The sequence below is a fragment of the Aquila chrysaetos genome, chromosome 22 (assembly GCF_900496995.4).
Source record: "Aquila chrysaetos chrysaetos chromosome 22, bAquChr1.4, whole genome shotgun sequence".
NCBI classification, from domain to species: domain Eukaryota; kingdom Metazoa; phylum Chordata; class Aves; order Accipitriformes; family Accipitridae; genus Aquila; species Aquila chrysaetos.
In genome coordinates, this window is record NC_044025.1 from 9,275,313 (window position 1) to 9,302,561 (window position 27,249).

Consider the following 27,249-nt stretch of genomic DNA (forward strand, 5'->3'; position numbering starts at 1 on the left):
TGGTTGGACCTCGCTTTCTGGGACAGGGGCTATTGGACTTTCATGAGGAAGGCTTATTTTGTAATGCTTCTGGGTCCATGCTAACCTAGGAGCATCCGCCATTCAGAATGAATTACTGCAGTGAACTGCTGAAGCTTGCTGCAATTTGGTTTTTATTAACAACAAACACTATTCTTATGCTCTGGTTTAAAACAAAAACAGAAATTTTGGGTCCAGTTCTGGTATCTCTGAAATGTGGAGGAGATTATCTTCAGAGGAGTCAGTTCTGGACTCTTCCTCACCTAGGGAGGTGTTTGGGATGCAGCATAAAAGGTGGTCTCTTGTTCCTTTTGTTTGTTTCATCTCTTCAGAGTGATAGGAGGAGAGCCCATTCTCAAACAGCGGCAGTTTAGCTCTCTTTCTTTGAAAAACATCTTGTGTTTCATAGAATCATAGCTTTAATGGGCAGATGGACAATTAGATCATTGAGTCCAACCTCCAGCCTAACACTAGCCATAGAAATTCATCCAGTTTCAGATCATCAGTCCCCTAAACAATAAAATGCTTGTTTTACAACTTGGAGAAGGAAACAAAACATACTTTGCTTTAGTGAAAGCATCTGTGTGACTGGTTTGTTTGTGAGACTGGTTTATGGAACCTATTCACACTTAACCATCGTCTCCCAGACACCAGCCACCTTCTAGCCCATGATACCATGGAGAGGCATAAATTTGGCATAAATCATCCTGGTGCACTGAAAAACCACCACTCTGGGCAGGATGCTTTCTTTTATCTCAGCTGGTGAGAGTGTGTTTGGCTGTTAGATGAAAACCTATCAGTAAGAACTTTCAGCTTTGAGTGCCTCAGCTGGGACTGCAGCAAGTGAGCTACAAGCACAGCTCTACAAGCAGAGAGCACTGCTTTCCTCGGCTCGGGCACCGATGCACAGAAGCTGCGGCGCAGGCTGGCAGTCACGATGCTTTTAGCACCCAGGTCTCCCTGCAGGAGGATAATAACAGTTGTTCACAAGTTGAAGCAACAGAAAGCATGCACCCAAAGCTTGAAATTTAACACTAGAAGAAAAATTTGAAGCTGTTAAGGAAGAAAATCTGCTTCAGCCAAACTGAAATCCTTTATTGAACTAACAAACACTGTCTGCTACAAATTAGAGCCCTAGCACAAAGAGAGCACGCGGTATAATTGCATACCACTAGTCACTGAAAGACTATCTTAGCATTGAAGCAAGCTGATAATTTTCTTTTTCAGATAAATATAAATATTTCTGCCAAAGTAAGACTTTTACTCATCATTCATGAATTTACAGTATCTTAGCAAAGGAACGGAATGTACTGCAGTGGCTGACAAGAAAATAGTTTCATAAATAATCCTCTTGACACGTGTAAGATGTTAACATTTTTTGAGGTTTAGGCAGGGTTTGGGGCAGCAGAGAATTTATTTGCTTGTTTCAGTTTTAAGGCAACCAGGTCTTTTATTTTACCTCTCACCAATGGGTAGAATATTTCTGTTGGCTTCTCTGGTCTTTTCCCCTTCCAAGCAAGCATTCCACAATGACTGACATTTGGCTATAGGTGAGAGTTTCCAAAACCATGTATTATTTAATTTCAGTAAGACAGATATTATTTGATTGATAATGTGATGTGATTATGAAACAGGGAATATACCATGACTTGTAATTAAGATTTACAGTTGTTCAGTATCTTTGTGCTGTAAATTTATACATACAATATACGCATAGAAATCTACAATGGATGAAGTAAAGTCCCTCCGCTAAAAAACTTACAATCTAAGAAGCATGGAGACAAAACAAATATTTGTACTAGAAGACCTGGAGTGAACTGTCAAGAAAAGCCTGGAGTAAAATACTAATAAAACAAAGTGTATGGGACTGAAGCAGCATCCTCAGTCAGACAAGAAACTGAGGATTGTTCCAAGGGGTCTATTTTTAAAAAAAAAATAGACAAGAGGAAAGAGCTGAAAGGGTAGGATGACAAACTGGCAAGGAGTTTGCACAATACACACACATATGGTGCAAAAGGAAGATAGTAGTCTTTGGTGAGCCCTTGGCATTACAAAACTATTTACATTTGGATGCTTATCTGACCTGCAGGCAGCAAGGTAGGGTAGAAGCTAGAAGTGTTATCTGAATTATCTTGGAGAGATGCAGTCTGAGTATCTCCCTGTGGCAGCGTGCTGCCCAAAGCTGGGTCCCTGGGTGAGAGGAGGCAGCACGTGGTGGGATTTACTGCTCCCAAGTCGTCCAGGAGGAAAGCCTGCATCTGCAAGAAGGAGGGGCGAATACTATGCAACTTAAGCTTCAGTGTGATGCTGGCAATGAACCTGAGTGAAAATTACTGACTTTTGTTTGACAAAATTAGCTTTCAGGACAAAATTATTTGCTTTTCAGGCAGTTTTTCAATGGCAGTAAAAGCCACGTTTTTCATATAGAGTAGATGCTTTTGGAGAAGAATTCTTCGGTTTAAGAATATCCAAGAATGTAATTTCTCTTGAGAACTAATTTTTAAATTGTCTTTGCTAAAGCTTCAACAGACTTTCAAAGGCTTACCTTTCTCCTTTTTTATTTAACAATCAGATGAGACTTAGAGACCCTTCTAATCATTACTTATTACGCAGAAGTGCCTATCGATGATCTCTGTCTTTTTCTTCAGGCCAGTGACTATTTCTTTCATTGAAGAAATGCATGAAGGTCACTGAAGCAGTAGTGATATGTCCAGCAATGCCAGGGAAAACGCCACCTATTTGATAGTTTAAAAAGAAATATCTGAACATCAGTTGCACATCCGGTGCTCACAGGATACAGAAATTACAGGGAGGGAGTTGTCTTTAAATGGTGCCTCTGTACCCACAAGGGATACAGGTAGATACATGGTCTCCCCAGCCAGATTTCCCTTTCCCCACCAGCTACTCTGCAGACAGCTGAAGATATTATTCTGTTTGTGTTTTTGTGCACTTCTGACTTCACCATCCCTTGTGACTTCTCCAGTGACACTTTACGACTCTTTTTTTCCAGTCTTTGCTTGGGTTTTTTAATTGTCTGGGGGGTTTATTTGAAATTTTTTTGGCGTGTGTTGTTTTTGCTTCTCAGCTAGGTTTATCTATTGTTTACTTTATTTTTTTGGCTTTTAAGATGCTGTTGTTTTTCTCCTCAGCTATTTTTAGAACGTCTCTTGTAGTCTGGTTCAAAAGAAATAATCCATGTCTCTGTATTAGGATCTTTCTCAGCTCCTTTTAATGACAGAATGGTGCATATCAACAATTTTTGAATGACCATGTGATCATCCCAGGAGAACTGGAATAGAACAAAATGTCTTGGCGAAATGAATTTTTTGGAATTTAATCACCAGCTGCATACTGTAGATCAGTGAGGGTGCATGTTCTTTTAAGCTACAAAAGTTAATTACACTAATAAGAGTGGCTCTGCTTCTAACTTCAGGAATTGGTTCAGCTGACAGTGGCTGTTTGGCCTGTTTTACTGCTGTTTTTACCAGAGGGCATGTTCATCAAAAGGCAAAGCATAGTTCAGGAACTGAGTACTAAACAACATAAATTCATTTCCCATTTCTTATTTACAAATTAAAAAATATAAGGAACCAAAGAGACAAAGCAATTTTTAAAAAAAAAGTGTATGCATGTGTACACATTGCCTATAAGTAGCCAGGGTTTTTTTAAGGGAGCATGTTACACTTATTAAACAACTGCAACCTTGCGGAGTGGAAAGAGCGAGAATAGTCCAGTTAGGAAACACAAGAAGCTATTAACTATTTAAAGATAAAACCACACAGTGGTTACTAGAAGGAGCAGGAAAACCTTTACCCCCATGTGTGATGCGTACGGTATGGTATGTGTGGGTGCAGTGACAAGAGTTATTTATTCCATCCAGTGCTGATGAGGCAAGAAAACCTCCCCAGCTAAATTAAAATAAAAGGTAAAGTGAAATCTGTTCCTCCACCTATCCATGTATGCTGATGCAAGTAGGAACAGTCTTCCTTGGAATTACAGTCAGGCACGACATGCAGTCAAATTGGGAGCAGATGGAGCTTTTACACTAAACTGTCATTCCCTCTGCACACAGTGCTGTCCATGCAGTGGTCTATAATGAAGGTGATTTTGCCTATTGCTTGCCCTGTCTGCAGACTGCTGGGGAAGTCTCTGCAAGGTGAGGCCTTGTTCAGCACCCGCTTTCTTGCTTTTTTCCCTTCAGCAAGTGTGCGCACACAGCCCCTCTGCTGTGCGCGTTCCCCACAGGGGCAGCAACAGCAGCTCCCCTTCCAAAGGGCTTGAGCAGAAGAGGGGTGACGACTTGTCCTGTCCTGTCTCGTATTCTCCCAAAACACATAATGGCTTCAGTCATTGGAACCTGTCTCTTGTTTGTGTCTCTGTAAACATTTTGAGATGGTCTGTGCAATCTATAAGTAAATGTGACTTTGAGAATGGTAGCTTTATGTATAAAGCAATTTTTACTACACCACAATGTTCACAGTATAATAGAAAGCCACCCTGTCACAATTTGTTTCTGATCCAACCTGTACTAATAATATATGGAAATAAGGATATGTGCAGCTGCACATGAGCTAAAGACATGATGATAGCGCTCCTGGGACTTGGGAATAGTCTTCCTCTGCTTGTCCTGCTACTAATATTCCTTTCCTAAGCAACTGCTATGGGCTGTTGTTGGGAGATGCTGAGTGTGGTGGACCTTTGGTCTCGCTCATTATGGCAGTCCTTCTGAAGAAGTCATCTGTGTCCCTGTTACAGATCTGTTTTGTGGTCCTGGACAGCATCCCAATAGCAGAGTGAATGACAAGGCCTAGAAAGGACAGGTGGAAGAGGAGAGGGATGGAGTTAGGAGCTGTGGGTGGAGATCGAAGCATATTAGCAGAGCTGCTCTGAGGTAGGGCTGGAGAGCACAGGGGTCCAGATCAGAGCCTCAACAGGGAAGCATGTGGGTGCTTGCCCACTACCTTCAACACTGGCCAGTGCTGTCAACTACTGAGAAGCAAATTCTAAGAAAAACGGAACAAAACAAGTAATCTCCTCAAGTCACCCTAAGTAAGCATGATTAACAAAATGTGCACGAAATCTTACTATTTCTTCAGATAAATTCTTAGGTTTCAGAGTTTATATTTAAAGTCATGAGGTCACAATTATATGTAGTTCCAAGAACACATATTTTCCAAACCAAATACCTTTTTTGGTATTGCCCTTTTAAAACCTTGACAACTAGAATAACAACAATGTCATTTGAACTGAGTGACAGCTGGACATAGGGAAGAAGGGAGGGTGCATTGGAGTGGAAGACTCTTAGAAATGAGTGGAATATTTTACTGTCATTGGCATACAGCAGAGAGATAATGTATTTCTGCAAATGAAAAAACTTTAGAGAGACTGTCTTGAGCCTGTCTGCTTGTATGTACCACCTCCTGTAATGCAGGAAAAACCTCTGTTTACAACAACATAAATTGGCTTCCTTAAGTGATGCAAATTGTTTTGAAACTGCTGAGTGCTCTTATGCAGCACTGTGCAGAAGACCTGCACCAAGCCTTCCTGACAGCTTATCGTTTTACATTTCAGCAAACACATCTTGTCTTGGAATTACCTAGTGCCTTGTAAACACTGTAAATATACAGAGGGTCACATTTTGCTTTTGGATGACTGTCAGAGTCACAATTTCATTAAGAAGCAGAGGATAGCAAGTAGTGTGCCATTGTACGTTTAGACGGGTGCATGTTTTCCTTTCTGTAAATTCTAGGGAGACAGGCAAGAAATTACCAGTGATAAAGGTCAAGAACTGAAGGCCTACTGTTCATATATACATACCATAAACAATAATAGGTTGCTTCCATAAGTTCCTATATTAATCATAATTACTTCTGTAAGTGCCTTGTAACGATAGAATAAAATATATTCCTCTTGGCACACTGACTACCCACATCTGAGTTCAGTATGCCTAGGTAAACTTCCTTCTCTGTGTATTCCTGTGTTCTGCATGAACATAGCTCTTTATCGCTGTGTCTGGATCTGTGCTAGACATGTTAAAGTGTTCTGGAAGAGATTCTAGTGCCCTCACCTGAGACAGTTTGTCCTGCCTTTTCGTCATCCTGCCCAGGCCTCCATCTGGACTGTGCTGGCTAGCATATCTTAGTGAAAGACACCTGAAGGAGGGGAATAGCTGGTGAACATGTAATAGGATGTAAGTGAATTATAATCGCTCCTGTGAATGCAAAGGAATCTTTTTATCAACTTTCAGTTGCAGCTCGTAATTCAACTTGATATCTGTGGAAGCACAGTGATTTCAATTTCAGTATGAAGTGCTGTACTGCACCCAAATTACTGTCTCAGCTGAAATGGATGGGATTTATACTTCTCATTTAAAATCCCTTTTTGGTTGTTTTGTGTGCAAGAAATTGACATTACCACAAAATTAATATTTCTATTTTTATTTTTTTAAGTGAACAGGGTTAAACTGAAGTCAGAGAGACCTCTCAATGTGGCTGAAGTCAGCCACATGCAATCCATAGCATTTGCCTTGGGAGCAGTCCCACCAAAGAGCCACGCGCAGAGACTAGGCGCTGGGGTGGGAGTCAACCCATTCTGACCTGCAGGAGTTGAGGTTTCCTTTGCAGTGTGTCTCCTCATTGCTTGTAGAGTGCCCAGACAATGAACTAACTGTATAACCTGAGATAACCAACATCAAAAGGATAAATCTGACTTCCAAAGTATAAAGCTGTAGACTTGCTTTCAACCATGCCTGTTTTCTGTTGTTGGTCAGTCATGTTGCATAAGCCACCCTTAAATTTCAACATAACAATAGATTTTATAGGAAGGCCTATATTACAGCCATAATTAGCTGTCTCTTAGGGGAGAAATAATAAACAAATCAGTTAGTTAACACAGTCTAATTAAGGCGGTAGTTGCTAAAATCGGTTATTGTTATGTGCAACTTGATGAACGTCTCCTGGGCGTGACCAGGGTATGCTGTATGTAGCAAGGTGATGTACATTTTGGGTGCTATGTGGAAATTCCTAAGGACAGATGAATTTAGCTAGTGTCTTCAGTATGCTCCTCATCAGGCTGTTTTGATGTGGTAACTTGAAGGCTGTGTTTAACCTACTTGGTCTTCTATGATTTCAGAAACATGTAATTAACATTCAGGCAGGCCAAAGCATTAATTTTTCATGTCATTCAGATGTGTGTTAGTGGGCTCTTGCTTGCCATTATGGTTTATGGTTTATGTTTCAGAGTCCCTGGTTAGAAAGGCTCCATGTACTGACAGTGCTCAATGTACTTCTGTCTCTAGCGATGCTTAAGCACAAAGTTCAGTGGTACAGGAATGGTGGCTATGTACAAAGGAACTGATACGATCAAATGCAACAAACAGATTCAGTTTTGGAAACTGCTAGATTCCCAGTAAGTGCAGTGTCCACCAACTGGAGGGAAACTTCTAGACACAAATATGCACATAGGGTTGAATATTTTTGCTCAAATACATGTACAAAATTATGTACCCAGCGCCAAATGCCAGCCTCGAAATTTTGATGTGAATTATTACGCGTTTTTCAGGATAATTCCAGAAGGGATAATGTTGGTAGATGTAAGATAATGTGGGGAATAAACTGAGAGATTTCTCTCTAAGTCTTCATTTGTATGATACCAGCTAGTAGGCAGAAGAGGCGAGAATGATGAAAAAGCTGTGTTTTGCTAGATAACTGCAGAAGTATTTGTCCTACCATGCAGAGGAGATAAAGTAGACAAACACCTTTTTCAGCTTGAAAAAGACCAACCGAAGTGGAATCAGTTCAATTATTTCAGCTCAGTCTACAATAAAAAGCAGTTCGTATCTTAGAATTACAATGACACGTTAATGTGAGTGGCAATTTCTTTATTAATGCAGTATAACAAACAAAATATGAAAAATGACAATGCATCAGTGTTTGCGACCAGTTTCTGGAATTTGAAAAAACACTTAGCCACAATGGATCTTTAAGCATTATCTGGCTTGACTTTCTTATTATAATGTAGTGCCTTGAACTGAAAAGTTATAAAATTGATGTTGTTATTTGAGAGCCTACAATACTGATATAGCATCTAGTGCTATAATACACGAAGATTTTCACATTGGGAAATACTTCTCATAACTAAATTACTGGATCCCAAAATAAAGGGACGCTTTGTGCTAATTACTGAGTATTTACATTAGCAATGCCAAACCCATGCGCTGAAAAGTGAGTTCAGAGCCCAGAAAATTCACAAAATGATCTTTGAAGTCATGAAGAAAAAAGAAAACATCACAGGACCTTTTTTGCTTTGCCTTTTTTGGAGCCTTAGGTTATAAGGCTCCTTGTGTTTTCAAACCTTTTGCCACAAACGTGTAGCCTAGAAACTTTCTTTTCAACTGCTGCTGGCTTTCTCACATAATTACACAATTGGGGCCTTAAGGAGGTACTATGCAACTTGCAAGAAAATAACTAGATTTGGCGCCATAGTCAAGGCAGACACATACATCATTAATCCAAGGAAGACAAGAACCAGTTGTGTCAATAACATCCAGAGCCCCACTATATTATTTTTTTGTTGCCTTTTAAACATCATAGGGCCAGAGGAGAAGGCAGGTGGGATAAGGAGACAAGACAGCTGCAAAATCAGCTTTCTAAGTGATAGCCTGCTGCCAAGCTGGGAGACAGCCTAGTCCACAGCATTAGCTAACTGGGCATAGACAGGGTCTGAGTATGGGCTGCAGGGTGCCAGGACATGGCAGAGGGGGAGGCTGGAGAGACTGTGAATATGGATGTAAGGATGATGAAAAATAACCCATGAAGTACTTGGACAGGTGCTTCGAATGTCAGTTTGGCCTAGAGATATTGTGAGGAATAGTTGTATGTGCCATCAGTCAACACGCCCTTCTGATCAAATGGTAGCGCATTCCCATACAGTTAAAGCAGTCTTGCCTGACAGCCACCCCAGAATTTAATTTTCATTCTTCAAACTTATGGCAAGTTTTGTGTGAGTGATAGTAGAGATACAATAATTATTGATAAGTAAGTGGATTTTTTGAAAATGTGGATTAATTTCTTCCCTTCCTTTACTTGTGTTTTCCTGTTTGTGCTTCTAAGGTACTGGCTTTTCTCAGGACATAAAATAAATTATGGGGAAAAAAATTCTTGTAGTACTGTAAGCCTGCCCTGAAGCAGGAACAGAAACCTACCAAAACATTATGACTGCAGATTCAAGGGCCAGGAAAGTAAAGAGACACCTGAACTACAAGGCACTTGAGAAAGACCTGGCAAATGTCAAGTTTAATAATACGTGAATTTGAGGCTGAACACAGATACAAAAATGGTAGAAGATTTTCTGTCTTTTCTTTTGCATTCTTTCAGGAGAAAACAAATACTCCCAAAACCTAAGACAAAATGCACATTTTCCAGCAGATTATAGTATGTAAACAGACATGTCACTGAAATTTCATACCAAGCAAGTGTTAGATATGGGGTGTATAAAGTCATCCAAGATAGCAGAAGTTTATCAGGAAATAAAACTATGAAAATTTCCATAGTTGTCTAACTATCCAGTTATCTTTGCTAGCATTGGGTCACAGATAAACAGTTAACTTAATATTGTCTGTAATATTTTTTTTGTACTGTGTACATGCACACAAATTTTTAACATAACTAAAAAAAGGCACCTTTAAGCATAAATTGTACAGTCAGTAAAATGTAATTAGTAACCACTTCTCAACCACCAGCACATTTTGTCAAAAAGCAGCATGCTTTTGTTAAAGTATTTTATTAAAGTCCCATTGCTTTAGGGGTAAAAACTAAAAAAAAAAAAAAAATCCCCAAATTAAAACAATTGGATTCTGTTCACAGTTGCTTTTCCTTCTGACCATAACTGCCTTAGAAGTCTATCTTAATTAGGTAGGTGTTAGGCTGATTTCTTTTTTTCTCTCCTATCCTTTGAATACGTTTTGAGAACTGTGCTGGTAGTTTGTTGCTGACTTGCTTGTCCTCAGGCCTGATATGCATAGCTCGGGAGCAAGGGGCCAGCCCCTTGCGAGGCTGATAGGACTTCTGGAATCAGTGACAATACACAGAACCGCGTATTCAATATGAGCTTTCAGTAGCACTTCTGCAGTTTGCTTAAACATTATTTTGGAAAATGTTCCTTTCACTAAGTGAGTTTGTCTCAGCTACGACGGATGGAAGATGCATTTTGAAAGGATAAATCAAATAAATTCAAGCTACTTCATTTAAAAATTAAGGTTACACAAAGAGGTTTGTGCACATCCACAGCAGGATATACAGAATGGGGATGCTGATCAAATTAACTCACTCCAGAAAATGAAATTTTACAAACTAGAATTTTGAAAACGTGCAAACATAAAGGTAGGGGAAATAGCTGAATTATATTTAATAATGAAAATAATTTGATGGCCTAATTAGAATAGAAAATCCTACTTTAATTGCATGCTATTGTATACTCGGGTTCAACTTAACTTACATACCACACAGGACTCTGCTAGGAAGTTTGACATGATGTGGTTTTGGCACATGCTTGGGAGAGTTGTCCATGAGCACCAGGCATTTTTCAAGACCAGAGTTTTAAGTACATTGGCCTTTTCTAGAGAAGAATTAGTGACTTCTGATCATTAGAGCTGAGCAGCTTATTTCAAGCACATAAACTACCAAACATTTGCAGGGAATCCAGAAAATGTAGTTCTATCATCAATATTAAATACATGTATTTATACATCAAGGTACAATATTTTTAGGTTAGATATGTAAGGTGCACATAATGTCAAATTTAGTCCACATTTAAAGAAAATTGTGTGTATAAGTGATGGAACAACATCAAGAAAAAGCAGTAAAGCCTAACCTTATCATGCAAATTTCTTTCAACACAGTGCCATAATAGGTAATAATTATTATATTTATTGTTTGATAATGTCTGGGAATCTGTGTCAGTTTTAGAAATCCTGAACAAATTGAGTTCTGTGACTTGTGAAGTGAAAGCTATGCGCTGGAAATGTCAAGGCTGAAATATTCTTAGATATTGTCATTTCTTTCCTGTTTTATATCTGCCTAACACCTGGAAAATTTCATTATTGCAGAAATTGTAATGCTGGCAGACTGAAACTTGTTCCTACTGAATCAATAGTAAGATCAGGCTTCTGTTGTATGTTTTTTAAAACGAACTAGTTAAATCAAGGCCAAGCTAAACCCGATCTGTTTCTGTGGCAGGTTTCCTTAAGTTAAGGGAGTTTGGAAAGGGGAACTCATCAGTTGAATGCACTGATGCTCTCCTGAGTGATATTTAAAGGTGGCTTTTTACCTATCATGAGATAGCATGATGCGAGTTTCCTGAAATGGCTTTTACAGTACACTTTAATTATTGAATCTGTTACCCATTAAGTATCCAGTGCAAGCAAATGGGAGTGCTGCTTAGTCACAAAACATCTTAAAAAAAAGAATGGTGTCTGCTCGTTTCCCCATTTCTGACTGCTGGTTAAAAAAAAAAATGCCAATAGCACAACTTCCTTCATGATTAGTTGATTAGTTTATATACCGAGCCACTGAATTGTGTAAACTGTGTTAACAGTAACATACAACAAGATAGTATGGGCAGTAGCTTGATTTTGGTGTGGGTTTTTTTTTCATTTCAAGTAGCACAACATCCCTTTGCAGCCATATGGGCTACAAGTTTTTTCCAGGAACTCCTTGGTTAGGCAGTGTTTTGGAAAACAGTACTACTTCTCATATGATGAAAGGAAAAAGGTTGCAACATCGAAAGGCAGATAGTTTGTGACCCATGGTAACAGTCAACACAAAGAAATAATGTCAGAAAACCTACTTCTGTCATTTTCAATCTTTACTGCTTAGTGAGCAGCAAGAAACTGGCTGGAAGTGGTACCTCATGGTCACAGAAGAAAGAAAGGTTCTTAAAATGCTTTACTAGGAATTACACAGTGATTGTGTCCTGCTGGATCCCTTGTGTCTCAGCCTGCTCCTGGCACTGCCTGCTCAGAGGAATGTTTGCCGGGCTGGCTGCACTGCAGAGCACAAACTGGCCTCAACTTCAGTCCAGTGACTCAAAATGAAATACGTCCTTCATAAGTGCCACAGATGTTATTTCAAATATGGAGAAGCTTCCTCGCTTGCTACCGTTTTTATCTTGTACCACTATTGCTAATAGTAAATTAAATACCATTGCTGCAGAGGTATAGCACAGGGCGTGACGTAGAACTTAAATTACACGTGGATGTTTCTGGGTCATGCCCCAGTCAGGCCATAGTCAACTATGCTTGTGCATTTTTAAGTGAGGACATTTATTAGTGAGCTTTCCTCATTGCTTGCCCACCACAGATTTTGTTCAATCTACATTTCACAGTCCTTCAGAAAATCTCCCTGATGAGGGTGATGATGACAATTTTTAAACCTTGGCAATGTTTCCTTTTACAACTGCAAATACTGGCAAGTGCCTTGACCCTTCAGTCTGGACCTGATGGTGCTATGGAAGTTACAGACTCAAGTGTGAAAAAGAACTTTCTTGCCTCAGGTTATCGAGGTCAGCAGCTATTAGAAAGAAATGAAATTAAGGACTGAAAGGGATCAGAAGGAAATGAAATGGAGGTTCATCTTCTAAAGATGATAATGAATCCCATTTTCTTAGGTTTACAAAGATTGTCAAGTAAATCCATAGCTATTATTTGCTACATGTGGTTCCTGAAATGCAAGTGAAATACAATTTCCTGATAATGTATGAACTCTGCTTTCCTGCTCGTTGGGTTTTAATTCCATCCCCACTTACAGTTCCTGATTTTTGACTTGTTTAAACACAACTCCTCTGCCTGCCAAGTCTGCCTCTGCCACTTTCTCTGAGGGAGCCATCCAGCACTTCAAAGCCATTTCTCTGTAGCCAGCGTTTCTTCTCATGGTTTCTTGTGGCAGTCCTTTCTGCTCTGTCTGACTGAGCAAGCATGGGGTAGGTTTTTGTCCAGAGAAGGGTTAGTTTGGATTCTTGGAAGAAACTTGATTTCCTTAATCCTAAATTTTCTAAAGAGAAAAGGTGGATCCAATTCCCTGTGCAGTTCTACAGCAGCCTGTTTCGGCCCTTGCACTGGGTTTAGCTTCAGGCCCTTTCTCTGGAAAGGCACATAAAGTGCTCTGCTGTGAAGTGATATAAAAGCTGCGCATGCACAACTAAGGTAAAAGAAAGAAAGAGTGAAGTTGATATCTAATTTTGCTTAGGGATCATTCATGGGGAAAAGAAATGAGAACAGTGACAGGCATTGCATTCACAGCTGATGTGAGTCTTTAATGGATTTTCTCCCAGGAATTTTTCAATGACATTTCAATCTATGCAAACTTCTGGCATCTGTAGCATCCCATGACAAGGAATTCAAGCTCATGATATGAAGAAGTGTAGTTATTTTGAATCTGCTCTCTGCTAGTTTTGCTACATGCTCCCTCATTCCTGTTTTGGAAGATCCAGTGTGTTTTTCCTGCTTTGCTCCCTCCATGCCACTCGTGGTGACCAGCTCTTTGTATCATGTTCCTTGAGCTTTTCCAGGCTGAGGGTTCCTAGTCTGTGTAAATGTTCCTTCTACAGAAGAAGATCCATAACTTTCAGCAGCAGCTGTCTTGCCAAAGGGGCAAGAAGGGGAATGGCTCAAGAAGATTTAGTCCAAAACAAAATCCCAGCCAAGGGATGGGTTTTGAGTTTCTACGCAAAAATCTTTACACTTGATTCTTATCAATACATGCACTCACCAAACCTTTGGTTTAAAGCTGCCTCAGTTCGGGGCAATTGTTCTTATTTTATTTTCCTGGTTCAGAAATAACTGGCAGAAATGGCATAGTCTATCAGAAAATGCAAGTCTGTTAAAATGCACAGTACTCAAAATGATTAAAAAAATCAATTTGGTGGAAAATTTGCAAGAAAAAAAATCAATCCAAATGTAATGACTTCATAAAGTTAAACACCCCAGAGATTTTATATGCTAGTGCCAGTTGAACCTTTGCTACAGCTATGCATTGATACTGTTAACAATATTGAGGATAAAAATATTGCTGCAACTTATTAAAATTTCCATAAAGCTACAGCTTAATTTAACAATATGTCCAAATTCACAATCTAATTTTGAAAAGTTTAGCTGTATTTTGTAAGGCTGGATTTTTTTTTTTTTCCATTAAAATTAGTGTCACTAGGTATCTCAGCTATTGAGGTGGCTTTGGAAATTTTAGATGTCTTTTTCTAATAATAAATTATTAACAAAGTTTAGCTGAAAAATGTTTACAGCCTCAAAACTGACTACACTAATACAAATGAACTATATTTAAAAAGACGCAGAAGATAAACTATAAAAATGAAATAACACCACTGCTAAACATTACATTTCTTGATTTCATGGCAAATTAATAGCTCTTTTAATTCCCAATATTTTTTTATGTTAATGAGTGCTTTTTCTACTCTGATTCCAGTGTACTGGGTATTTAAATTTGTCTTGTTAATAATGTATTTTTTAAACAGTTATCCCTTTGTTTTATTTTCATCCTGCCATGGCCCAATCCCATCACATTGTCTAGTGCTAAAATACTTACTGATGAGTTCTTTGCTTTTAAAACCAGGTCATTTGCAATTAAGTGCTAAGGCAAAAGAGGGTTAAATATTTCTGGATCATGTTTTTTTTCACTGCTGTTTTCAGACAAATCTGCACTGGAGCAGTAAGACCAGGATCTTGAGAGACCGTGTACTGCAGAACAGCTGGGACCATATGCTGCCCTCCATCTCGGGTAAGCCCTTCTTGTGCTGATGCAGCAGCTCACTGACAGCTTGTGAACATGCAGTACCAAACACTACTTTTTGCTTCTTAATTGGTTTTTCTCAACACCTCTTCAGTCAGTCTTGTATCTCTAGAGAATATAGACTGCCTGGCAAATCATGTTGTTCAATGCTTTACCAACATGCTTCAAGCATAAATCAGTGATTTGTGAAACAATCCTCTATTTAAAGTCAAGTGAGTGACCAAAATATAAAACAGGAAGCATCTCAATGATGCAAGCAGTTGATATGGAAACTTGCTCAGGCCAACAACTATTATTTTCCAGCAAATCTTTCAAAAATCATAAATATTTAGTGTCATGAACAGCAAATGCTCAAGTGCTGCTCTTGAGAAAGCGTCTGGCATTTTTCTTTCCTATGAAGAGGTTTTTGAGTATTTGGAGCTCAGTCCTTTGCTGGTGACAAGGAAGGGATTTTCTGCTGTTAAAATCAACTTGATCTTTATGAAGCCCTAACACTGCTTTGTTGAATGCATCTTCTGCTGTAGTCATAGAAGTACATAGAACTTGCAAATTGCAGTCTACACTATGCTTTCTAAGGAAAATTAGAAGTGCCAATTTTTGTGGCATTTGTGGCAAGCTGAACACTGTATATGTGGACTTCAAATTAAAAAGCAACAAGAGAAAACAAGTATTGTAAAGACTCTGGATGTATCCATGAATCAGTTTTTACTGTGAAGCTAAACATTACAGAGAGTCAGAAATATTGTCCATAATCTGATAGTTAGGAACTGCTTGTGCTAAATATGCCTCTGTGTGCAGGTAAGGACCTTGTTATTTACTGGCTATTTACAAGGGAACAGATAAATATAGTTTTCCCAGTTCTGTGCTCAAAGCACCCTGTGAACTTTCCCACATAATGAAAGCAGTGACCTCCAGCACATATTTTACCACATTTCTAACCCGTTTCAGAGTGCAATTTCCTAATGTCAGCTGTAGCATAGAAGACCCCATGACCTTGAATGGCATGTGTGGTGCACCAAGCTACACCTTCTGTTCTTTCACGGTGTGAAGGGGTGGTAGAATAGATTCCTGCACCCTCTGTTTTTGAAGCTGTCTTTGTCTATCCTGCCTGCAGTCACAAACCTGTTTCTGTTGGGCCCCATGCCGACACTAGACAAGAGTAAATTTGTCTTGTGAAATACCAGCCTCACCTGAGCTCAGGTGTTTGATCTAATAGAAATATTCTGTATTTAAATATTGGATGCTGGCACTAATTAAATCCTAGTCTAATTCTTCCCTTTTTCACTTCCTTTATTTCCCAACCACCCATAAAGGACAGTATTGGCCAAAACACCCTTTGAATATGTCACTTTGTTCAGCACAATTGCCAGTGTGCAGGGTCTGCACTGGCCTGGCTTCGTTGTTCTGCTGCGTACTAGATACAAACAAGTAATTTTCCTGTCAGGAGCACAGAACACACACAGAAAAATGATCTACAGAAGTAGGTCAAAGGCGGAAGAATAAATCAACTTTTAGTAGAGACTAGTGCTTCCTGGCAAAGAAAGACTCTGAGAATATTCCAGATTGCTGCCCTAAAACAATCAATGAAGGAGAAAGAACACACATTTTGAAGGCAAAAAAAGTTGCTGTGTGAGCACAAACTGAATTACACCACGTGTCCTATCAAGTTAATCTGATTGTACCTTGAACTGTTTACAAAATTGCAGGGGAAGATACTCAGATATGACCACTTTCCGTGAAAATGCCTTTGTAAATTAAGTATTATGAAATATTTATTGTAGTTCTTACCAATTTTTAGATATACTAAGCGGTAACAGCAGGTGTCCTGGAAACCTGTGTCCACCTCGTCATGGCCATTTCTAATAAAAAAATTTTCAAAGAGAACCTCCACCTCTTCTAACTCCCCCACTCCCTCGGGACTGAGGAGATTTTTTTTGGGTCACTGTGCTGCATTGTTTTTATTGAGTGTCACACAGAAAACATGCCAGGCACAGGTTAAGAGAAATGGGTATATCTCATTGCTGGAGGGTACAGATTCCAAGCACATTTCTGACATATCTCACATATGCAGCTCCGTAGGCTGCTCATTCAAATGTTGTTTTCAGGATAAATCTAAAAAAAAGGGAATGCTAATTCTTCTTAATTTAAACTGAAACTCAATGAATCTTAATTAGGATAGCCTGTTGGGGGGGTATTGGTATTTTTTACAAGCTAGTAAAACAAAATAAGCTACTAACCAGTAAACAACTGCATTCTGGGAATTTCAGGATGTCTGATGATGTTTGTATCTTCCTTACCCCTGGGATGGCATCACTCAATTAGATACAAAGCTAAGCTCATAAAAGGGAACATAAAGAGTTTTCCGTATTATCCTCTGTTGTGTGCTCACATCTGTGTGAGTGCAGAATTAAAAACAAAATTATCATGTCATCATTTTTTATAAAGGAAGCATATTGTGAACATATTATTCTGGTTATCTAATGGAAAAGGTTTGGAGTTGATGGGTTGTTTTATTCCCCACAGCCCATACAGCTGTCTCAGAATTTTAGCACTATCAATACAACATCCAAAGGTTTGACTTATTAATATATTTGATATGAATAATGATATCATCATACTAAAACAAATTAATATGAGTTCAACAAAGCAGTTAACCCTCATGCTTCATAGTATAAATTATGTCTTGGGAAGAAGAAAATTGTCCATTTTAAGATTTCTTGCACCTTTCTCTATAGTGACATGAGAGTTTTATCAGCTCACATATTATTAAAAAAATATTTTTAGAACTAAGCATTCTTCCTCACCGCTTCTTGGATTGCTCCGTCAGATAGTATTATCTTGAAAGTAAAAGCTAACTGAAGGCTTACAGTCCATGATTCACTCTGTACGAGCGTGACAGAAAGTTGAGATGTAACTTAGCCAGGGATTCCAGAACGACTTGTGTAACCTTTTGGCTCAAACAAAATGTTGTCTTTCCCCTCCTCAATTGTGTAATAAATAAAGGATCAAGAAATGAAGAAGTGCAAATAATGTTATTGGTGAGAGTAATGGGACCCTGAAACAGCATCTGAGAGATCTGGTAGTTTCTTTATCTGAAAAGGCTATTAATTCCAAATTGATGTCTGTCTATAGTCTTAAATTCAGCTCCAGCCTGTTAAGCTGTGTTCATGAATTACTGGATAAAATACAATGAACTTGACTGGGCTGGAGTATGAGTGTATGATCTGAATAGTATTTCCTATTTTTAAAATTTCTAAGGCAAGATGTACCCAAAGGAGGTTTACATATTAACAAAACTACCACTGGAGGTGTTTTACAACCAGTGAGAGGTAACCCTCAAAGGGTGGAATAAAAGGTAATTGGCACTGGAAGAAGGAGTCACCTTAAATTGTGTTTCACTCTAAAGCAGAAAAAAATCTCACCCTCCTTCATCCCCCCACCATCTGTCTCAAGGTTAAGTATTTTCTGTTAACCTTCTAAAATCAAGCACAAAAATAAAGGCTGCAGCTTTATCATTTTTATCAGTTGCACATGAGCTTATTCTTTCTTTTATAGTAAATATTAGGGCATAGGGTCACCAGAAAACTTGACTTTGAAAAAGTTCAGTCAGCAGAAGAGATACACAAATAATGCCTTAGAGAAAAGCCCCCAAGAAAATAACTGGGACAGAAGCCAAAATCTCTACATTCTTCCTGGCATATTTGTTCACAGTCTTAATTTAATTAAATCTAATGGGATTCATGAGTGATCCCAGTGTTTTTGTCTCCACTCTCCCAATCAGATAAGCCTCCACATACCTATAGCCCCATTTGAAAGTGATTTTTATAATTAATTTTCTAAAATAAGTGTACTTAATTTACACACCATTTATTCCACTTCCCTATTGTCTAATGAAGTAAAAAATAGCACTTGAGTTGGAATGCTCTTGCCAGTCATTGTAACTATTTCTTTACCCGCTATTGTGATAAAAGTTTTTTATTTGGCTTGTATTCATAAATGTTCCCATTTGCTCTTTGGATCAACCTTGCTGGTTTTCAGCACAGTGGGGGCATAAAATAGCAGCTAGTCTGTTGTACCTGGAACTGGAAGCACCTGTCATTTTAGAGATACTGCAGAGAGCTCTCCCTTTGTTTAACATTAGCCTTCAAGGACTGATTAGACTGTATAATATGAAATGATTTATATGCACAAGCTGATTAAGCTTTATTTGGATTTTCTTGTTAAGCAGTTTGCTAATTTACATATTAATATTACATTAATTAAAAGAAGGTTGCTGCCCACCAACCCCTCATTAAATGCTAAGCCTGCTCATCTGATAGATCCCCCCCCCCCCCCCCCCCCCCCCGCCCCGCCCAGGTCTCCTAACACAGAGAAATACGGAACAAGCAGTGCTCTTAGGAAAGGCAGAAGACCGAATAAAGCCAGAGACTTTCATTGCCAAGGTAAGCCACAACTGGCAATTCAGCTTCCTACAGATACCTGCCAAGACATCCCAGCACCTGAGCTGTTTATAGTTATAACTATGGTACAGCTCTGCTCTTCCAGAAGCATTGTATTTTCTCTTTTACTGAGATGTGCTCATACATAGAACTACACATAATTGACATTTAAATGAGAAATGTTTGGCCAGAGAGGAAAGAGAATCTCCATCCTCGGTGACATTCACACCTGAAACAGGGATGGCCCTGAGAAATGTGTTCCCACCTTGAAGCCAGATCTAACATTAAGGCTGGTCCTGCTTAGAGTGAGGGGGTTGGACCAGAGATACCCAGAGCCTCTTTGCAACTGAAATTATGCAGTGATTCTCTAACAGTGGCACTTCTGTATTTGTTCTGGGCACAGGGATTTCACTTCTATGATATGGACCACTGTTGCTTTAAACAATGTGTTTTCTTCTGGGTAGTGTCATGTCTCTTTGAAATACCTTATTTGTGTTCTGGGAGAAAGCCCTTTCATAGGTTTTGAGGAGCCTGGATTCACTGCAAGAAGTGCCACGTGCTACACTTTAGAAAATGGCACAAAATTAACAGTTGATTGTATTTGCCCAATATCAGACAAACTCTGTGTCTGAACACTGAAGAGTTTTTTTCCCACTCTTCCCAATTTTGCAATTTCTGTGTTCTTAGTTATTAGTAGACATAGCTTGTTTATAGATGCTGTCTTCTAGGAAATGTTCAACAACAAACAGCCCCCTGCTCTCCCCTGCCCTTGTCCTCAGATGCCTTATTGCATATTAGAACTATTTCCTTTTCCCTGAAGCACATACATTTTTCATCCACCATTACAGCCAGTGAAAGAATTTCCCCTCCCACTCTGAGTGATTTTGAGTATTTACAAATGACAGTTATAAAATGTTTTGGATGAAAGCAAAGTATGTCCTGCTGTTCTTTAGATGCTTCAAATGTTTCTGCAGAAATGATGTACTAATCTGCATACAGAGAAAGGCTGAAAATAATTTTTATATTGGAATTAGTTGTATTTTTGTGCATACATGTGCATTTAACATAAAATAATTTACTGTGACAGAAGCACCCTACTTTCAAGTTGATGAAGGCAATCTGTGATGATTAAGGAAGCAATTTTTTTTTAATTGCCAAAATTATTTCCAGAACTACTTCTTAGAGATATTGTATTTTTCTTAATTTATGTTGTTAAAACTGAAATAGTCTACAATAATTTAGTTTCTTCATTTAACATAATATTTAAAAATTCAGAAGCATTATTAATGATGACTTTTAAATATAAACATAATTACATTGTCAAAATATGCAAACATATTTTCTAGCTATTTTCAGAGATGATTACTGGTTAAGTAGTTAGAGATAGTTTTAAGGGACTAAGAAATAAAATAATTCCATGAATATTACAGGCATCTAACTCTACTTTTCTGATGTTACTGTCTCTGAGGCAACAGGGGTTGCTATGAAAAATGCTTTGGCCACATTCCTGTCACAATGGGAAGAATGTTATAAATATATACAATGTTTCAGAAAATATAACTTTTTTTTCATTTTATTTTTGCTGCTGAAATCTGACTAATATTCTGAATTGATTTTTACATCTCAAAACTGTCCTATTCTGTAATTTCATGATGGGCAGTGCTGCTCCAGCCTTCATTAGGTAAAAAATGTCACCACACAAAGATTTGCTATCAGAAAAATTACTTTCATCTTCCAAGCAGTGAGATGAAATAAAATGTAAATAGAGCATGTCCTTTGTTGTGCAACAATGTGGAATATCCTGTCTCCTTGGTTGTGGTGTTTAGCTCCACATTTGCATGGTCCTTTGGAGCGCCACTTACGCAGCCTCTGGAGGGAAAACTGACTTCTGCGCATTCACGGAGGAGACCCCCTCTGCTCCTCATGAATGTGCTACCTCTATTTTGTGAAGATCACGGTTAGCATAGAGAAATTAAAGTCAAGGCTTTTGGCTTCTCTTCTGTCATCTGTCACGAGTTCCTGGGTGGTCCAGCTCAGTAAGTGCATCCATCTGTAAAAAAAACATTCTGGTAGAAACAAACTGCAGCACATGAGAAAAGTGTCCTTTTCGATACAGATTGTTTCAAAATCAAAGGCTTTAGTATTTTCTACTGCCTTCCTATATTGCTTGTTTTCTGCTGGAAGAGTGTGTTCCAAAAATAAAGACTATAACAGAGGGCTTGTACTATACTCATCCCTTGTACTTTAGGTGAGGTTTATGAAGATCCCAGATTTTCAGCTGTGTTCACAAAGCAGGGCTTTACTATGGAGAAGCTAAGGGAACATCTGTTATTTTGTTAGTGCTTTCTAGAGCAGTACAAGTTCTCTCCTCACAGTGCAGGAAACTGGGCATGTGACTGCAGGGATATTTTACATTCAGTTTAGTGCTGCCTATATCCCATATTTACACACAAGAAAAGCACTGGCTGATGCCTGCTTTCTGAAACTATGTGAGGCAAAGTTGAGGCTGAGATGTGGGACCTCCCTTTTTCTCCAGCCTGATTTGTCTATCACCCTTATTCTAAATTTAAGATATGGGTTTACAGAATGCAAAAGGAAGACTCAGAAATGCTGGCAGTTAAGTTAAGCAGCGGAACATCTCGTGTTTATTTTCAGTTTGAAAAAGCGGATTTTCTTTTCCATATGCTGAAGTTCTGCTGTCAGAGCCCGGCTGGTAATGTACATGTTTTTGAAAACTTTGTGAACAAGTAAATGTTAGCCGTGCTTAGATGGACCTTTGGCTTAGCTTCTGACCCTTTTGAGGTTATTTTTGGCAAGAAAGTTCCGTAGAATAATAAGCAGTGGGATCAAAATGTAGAGAAGATCCATGCTCTGCGTTGATGAAAGCTCTCTCAGAAGGCTTTTCCCAAAGGAGGCCTTTCTCTTCTTAGTCTACAGTTCACTGTCTGTCACCTCCTGTAAGCTGAACCCCAGAGGCAGCTTTAGTGCACCTGTGAACCTCTGCCTATCAAAGCCAGCAGGCTCTCAGGATTTCTTTTAGATTCTTTCAGGAGTGACACCTGCCAGATTCAGAAGCCAATGACGTGCTGCTTTTCGGCATCCCAGAACTCTGGTGCCTCTGAGCCAAAGCATATATTTGCTCAGAATCACAGATGCCTCCTATCTTTATTGAACAGCTATTTCAGCCCAAAATGAAGACTGTAGTCCCAGAAGACCTTGAATTAAGTTTTGTGAAAAGTTAGATAGGAATAGCACAGTGCAGCGAGATGTGTAATGCACATAGCTGATCTTTGGCCTGCTTACTTTTCTCTCTCTGGGAGAATAATATCTGTACATAAACACTGTCTGTTGGACTCCTTGCCAGCTGCAAATGTTCCCCCTAAGAAGAATTTATCATGAGCCTCCTGTACTAGTAAGATGTTGGACATACAGGTTTATGGTGGAATTCATCTCCTCTAACTTGAGATATCTGTCATGTATACATCAGCTCTGAGCTCCTTGTCCAGGTTATCCTCACTGGCAAAGCAGCACCTTTATGGGATGATTCCTCTCCTCCTAAAGTAGAAGTCTAAAATATTGAATGAATTGCCCTTTAGGAATGCCAGTTTCTCCCCTCTGATACTGAAGGGAGTCTAGATAACTAACTCAGATGTTGACATCTGTTTGTTAGCTTCTAAATATGGACCAGATGAATGGGCTTTCAGTGTGGAGATATACCAGCTGTTACTGTCAGAACTAAAGACACCCAAGAATTTAACCTTCCTTTGACTTTAGAGGTCTGTTATAGCCCTGTAGGCTATATATTTAAAAAATCATGTCAGAAAAAGCATTATCACATGTGGACATGAAATGTTCATTACCTGAGTGTCTGAAAAAAAAATTCCGGTATATGTTTTTCTGATATCTTCCCAGCATGATCAAATTTATTTAGTCTTTGTTACATTTCATTTTTAGAGGTTAAGTGATAACCTAGACATACTATATTTTGATGAGCAACAGATGCCAATCTAGTGATTAGTGATGAGTTATAATGTATTCTTCTTTTTACCTGAAAACCCCTGAAATACAGGATTTATTTAAAATTTTTAAAAAAGCAACTCTTCTATTACTGCTCCTATTTAATACTGTATCTTCAAAATTTAGCTGCCAACCCACAATCCTGTAAATGTCTTTGAAAACTGCATTAGTGAAGGTACTTTTTAATACAGTGACAGTGTATTTTGGTTCTCCTGTTTCCTTAATTGTAATTTTTATTCATCCCAACTTTTGATGTTATCCTGGTAACACCTTTGACAATATAAAGCCTGCTCTGCAGCTTTTTCGGTTTTTTACTATGTTATTAGTATGGAAAGCTGCCCATTTTCACTCTTTCAATACAAGAGACATTTGTAGATCAGCTAAGAAAGCCTCTCAACTGTAGAGAAATAGCCACGTAGTTGCTGAGAATGTGAGTAGAGGAAATGAATTCTGGATAAAATGCAGGTTTAAGTTCTGAGACCTTAAGTTCTCCCCATCTTATCTGGTCCAGCAGTGTGCAAATATCACTTATTAATGACATAGCTTTGAATTTCTGCACTGTTTCCATCATTTTATATCTTGGGACTTAATCACACTTCTATTGTAATTTTATTAGAAAAGGCTGATGTCCAGATCTTGTTAAAGGAATGAAGGTGATAAATATTCCTCCTCTTTTATTGTGTCTGCTTCTGATGCATTTATAGGAGAGGTGAAAGGAAAGTAGAATAAAGCCATCCAGATAAATTTTTAATATATAGTTTTATGATTCTGCAATAGCAACTATGTAACAAGGCTTGTGAAATAGTCTCTGTTACGTTCCCAGCTTGTAACTCCCCAATGCTACAGGTTTGTGCCCAAGAAAAACATTTTTGCCCACTTTGAAAGTTATCTAACTTCAGGTCATGCTATTTATTAAGCAGTATCCAAGTCCACAAACAGTTTTGTGGATTTCAGCAGAGTAAATTCTGTTGTGGCATGCTATTGAAATGATTAAGGAAAGTTTCATACAGCCAACTACTTGCAGTAATTTCATTAGAAAAAAAGAAAGGAAAAAAGCTGTGAACTTTTCTGCAGAATTTCCACTTGTTGGCCATACTATAATACAAACATTTACATTAATAGCCGTTTTACCGATTTTGAAATTAAAATGTTAAATCTGAACTTCAGTCCCTACTAAAAGGAAATCCCCAGCCCCATTGCATGTTTTTTCTGCATAGGCCTGTATGAAGGACAGATATTTTGGGAATGATGCAGTGGAGCAGCACAGACTCATGTGCTCTTCATTTTGACACTGAATAGGAGAGCTTTCCATGGAGAGCATTTGTTCTGCCCTTCCCTTTCCACACATTCTACACCTACACCCATGATCACCAGCATGTAACCCGTAGCACACCACAGGTGATATAGTGGTTTTCTCTTTCTGTCAGCCTCAATTTCAATACATTATTTCCCATGGCATGAGCAAGCCTGGAGGGTCTCCCAGGATGCTGTCTGCAAACCATATGCTAGTAATTGCTGCCTTAAGTGGTCTGAAGGCAACCCAACCTGCTGAGGAATGGGCTGCATGCAGCGGATCTCCAACCAGAAATGTTCATCTGTCTCAAGGGTAGTACTTGCGATAGGGGACGTGGTTTTATCATATGGCTTGCAGCTGTTGATTTATTCTGTCTAACTAGGGATTTAGAGTGAATAATCCTCTCTATTTGCCTAATGCCAAATCATACTGGTGTGAGAGCTGGGGAAGGGAACAAGAAAAATGCTGGATCCTTGTTTAATTATATTCCTGCTCTTATCTGCTTTTCATCCATTGGTCTCCAAGCAATTCATGAAATAGGCCAGTAATGCTATCTCAACTTCTGTGTGTCTCAGTGGCAAAACAGTGATATCAGTAGGTGCAAAACACAGAATCTCTGAGTCCCAGGCAACTACCCTATCTGTGACAGTATTTTGAGAAGGTCTTATTAGTCAACATTTTTTCTATTTTCTCAGTGTTTGATAGTACATACAGATTCTTTTTTGCTTGTTTGTTTTAAACACAGATGTCACTTTAAATTAGAGTAAGAGTAAATAAGAGCAAGGCAGTAGAATTCCCATATAAAAGAAAAAATAAACAAAAGGGCATTGTTTTATCTTTAAAACTGTTTGCTTCTCCCCTCCTTGCTCTCTCCTGAACTTAAAATATCCAGCTATAATTAAATATCCTCCTTTTAAAGTAGGGAACTATATTCACAGGATTGGAGAGGCCAAGAAGCAAAGCCAGGATGGGAGAGCATAGCTTTCTCCAAGCCCTGTGGTGGGAACCACAATATTGCCTTTGCTCCAATCTCTTCAGACAGTTTCCCAGCAGGATACTGAGCTATTTGTACATATACTGTCCTGGTTTCAGCTGGGATAGAGTTAATTGTCTTCCTAGTAGCTGGTATAGTGCTATGTTTTTGAGTTAGGTATGAGAACCACAACAACCCTGATGCACAATTAGAGTCTATGTGCTAAATTAATTTTAATATATTCTATAAAATTAATTTAAAAGCACATATATGCAATTAAAGAAGTCTTCACCATCTTGCACCTTCCTTTATGACCCATATCCACTGTCCACCTCCTTGGTTTTCCCTAAATCCCCCGCTCTTTTCTCTTACTGCTGCTTTATAAAGAGGAAGGGTTAAATGAGTATCTCCCGTGACTCTTGTACATCAAGGATTCTGACAGGGCTGGTGCCTCTTTCCCTGTGCAAAAGGCGATGGTTTCTGCAGAGATCTCTGCTCCCTCATGCTTTGCAGTGGGTACACCAGAATTCCTCCTTTAGCCACCACCCTGCAAAGGGGGATGTCACTGCTGCTCTCTGCCGGGGTGAGCAGAGTGCAGCCCTCATGCAGCAATCTTCACCATTTGATTTCTTGAAGGATGAAGGCTCTTGTAATGGGATCTTGAGCCAGGCTAATGCTTCAGGTCTGTTATGTGTATGTCGGTCTCTCTCTCAAGAACTTGACAAGCATCCTGGTGAGAAGCAGATTACCTGTTAGAAATGTACAGTTTAGATACCGCTCTGTTTTCTCTCCTTGGACTGTACAGGTCTTACTGTTCCTATGACTTTAGATCCTTTAGTTGTAGTTGCACCTAAATTAGGTGTGAGTCATAAGAGGTCTAACTACAGCTCATAACCTCTCCCCCCTCCTAGCTAGAGGCTGTCAGATTCTGGAAGAGAGCAGGAAAGACCTGGGTAAATGCATGATTATAGATAGCATCCTGGCAAAACCTCTTCCTGCTCAGGACCAGATACCCAAGCAGACCAAAGACAGAGTGGGCACCTGTGTACGTTGCAGCCTGTTTGGGGCAGGCATGCCAGCCTGCCACCCAGGGCAAGAATTCCTCTAGAGTGAGCGGTAGTGCGAGCAGGCAGATCAACCTGCTGGGCTTATCCTGCTGGGTCCCAGCCTTACCTTCTCTCTTTCTCAACAACAGGGAACTAAGCAGGACTAACAGCATATGATGGTAGGATTCACAAATTCCTCTGATGTGTTGAAAGAAGAAGCAGCTGCCTTCAACTCTCCTTGCTCCCCTCCCAAATACATATAAAGGAGGGTCTGCATAGTGGCACTGCAACAGTGGAACTTCTGGGCTTCCAGGTCTGGACTTCGTAGCTGCCTCCCAGCATAATAAAACTCAGGCTTCAGCACCTTTTGGCTGTGGCTGTGTTTCTGTAAGACATGAAAAAACAGCCTCTGAAGTATTTGCAAATGTGCAACTACAGCTGTATACACACATTCCTGTGCATGCAACCAGCAAATAAACAAGATGGGTAAAAGTAAACCTGATAAACTAGAACAGAAAATTTATTTTTACTTGCTTGTAAATGAGTACCGTGATGCTGATGCTGCAGAAGACAGCTGATAGATTTTATTTTTTCTTGTGTCTTCAGAAAGGTTTTTGTATAGGAAGAGGTTGAAAAACATTCCTTTTTGGCAGTCTTTAAGAAA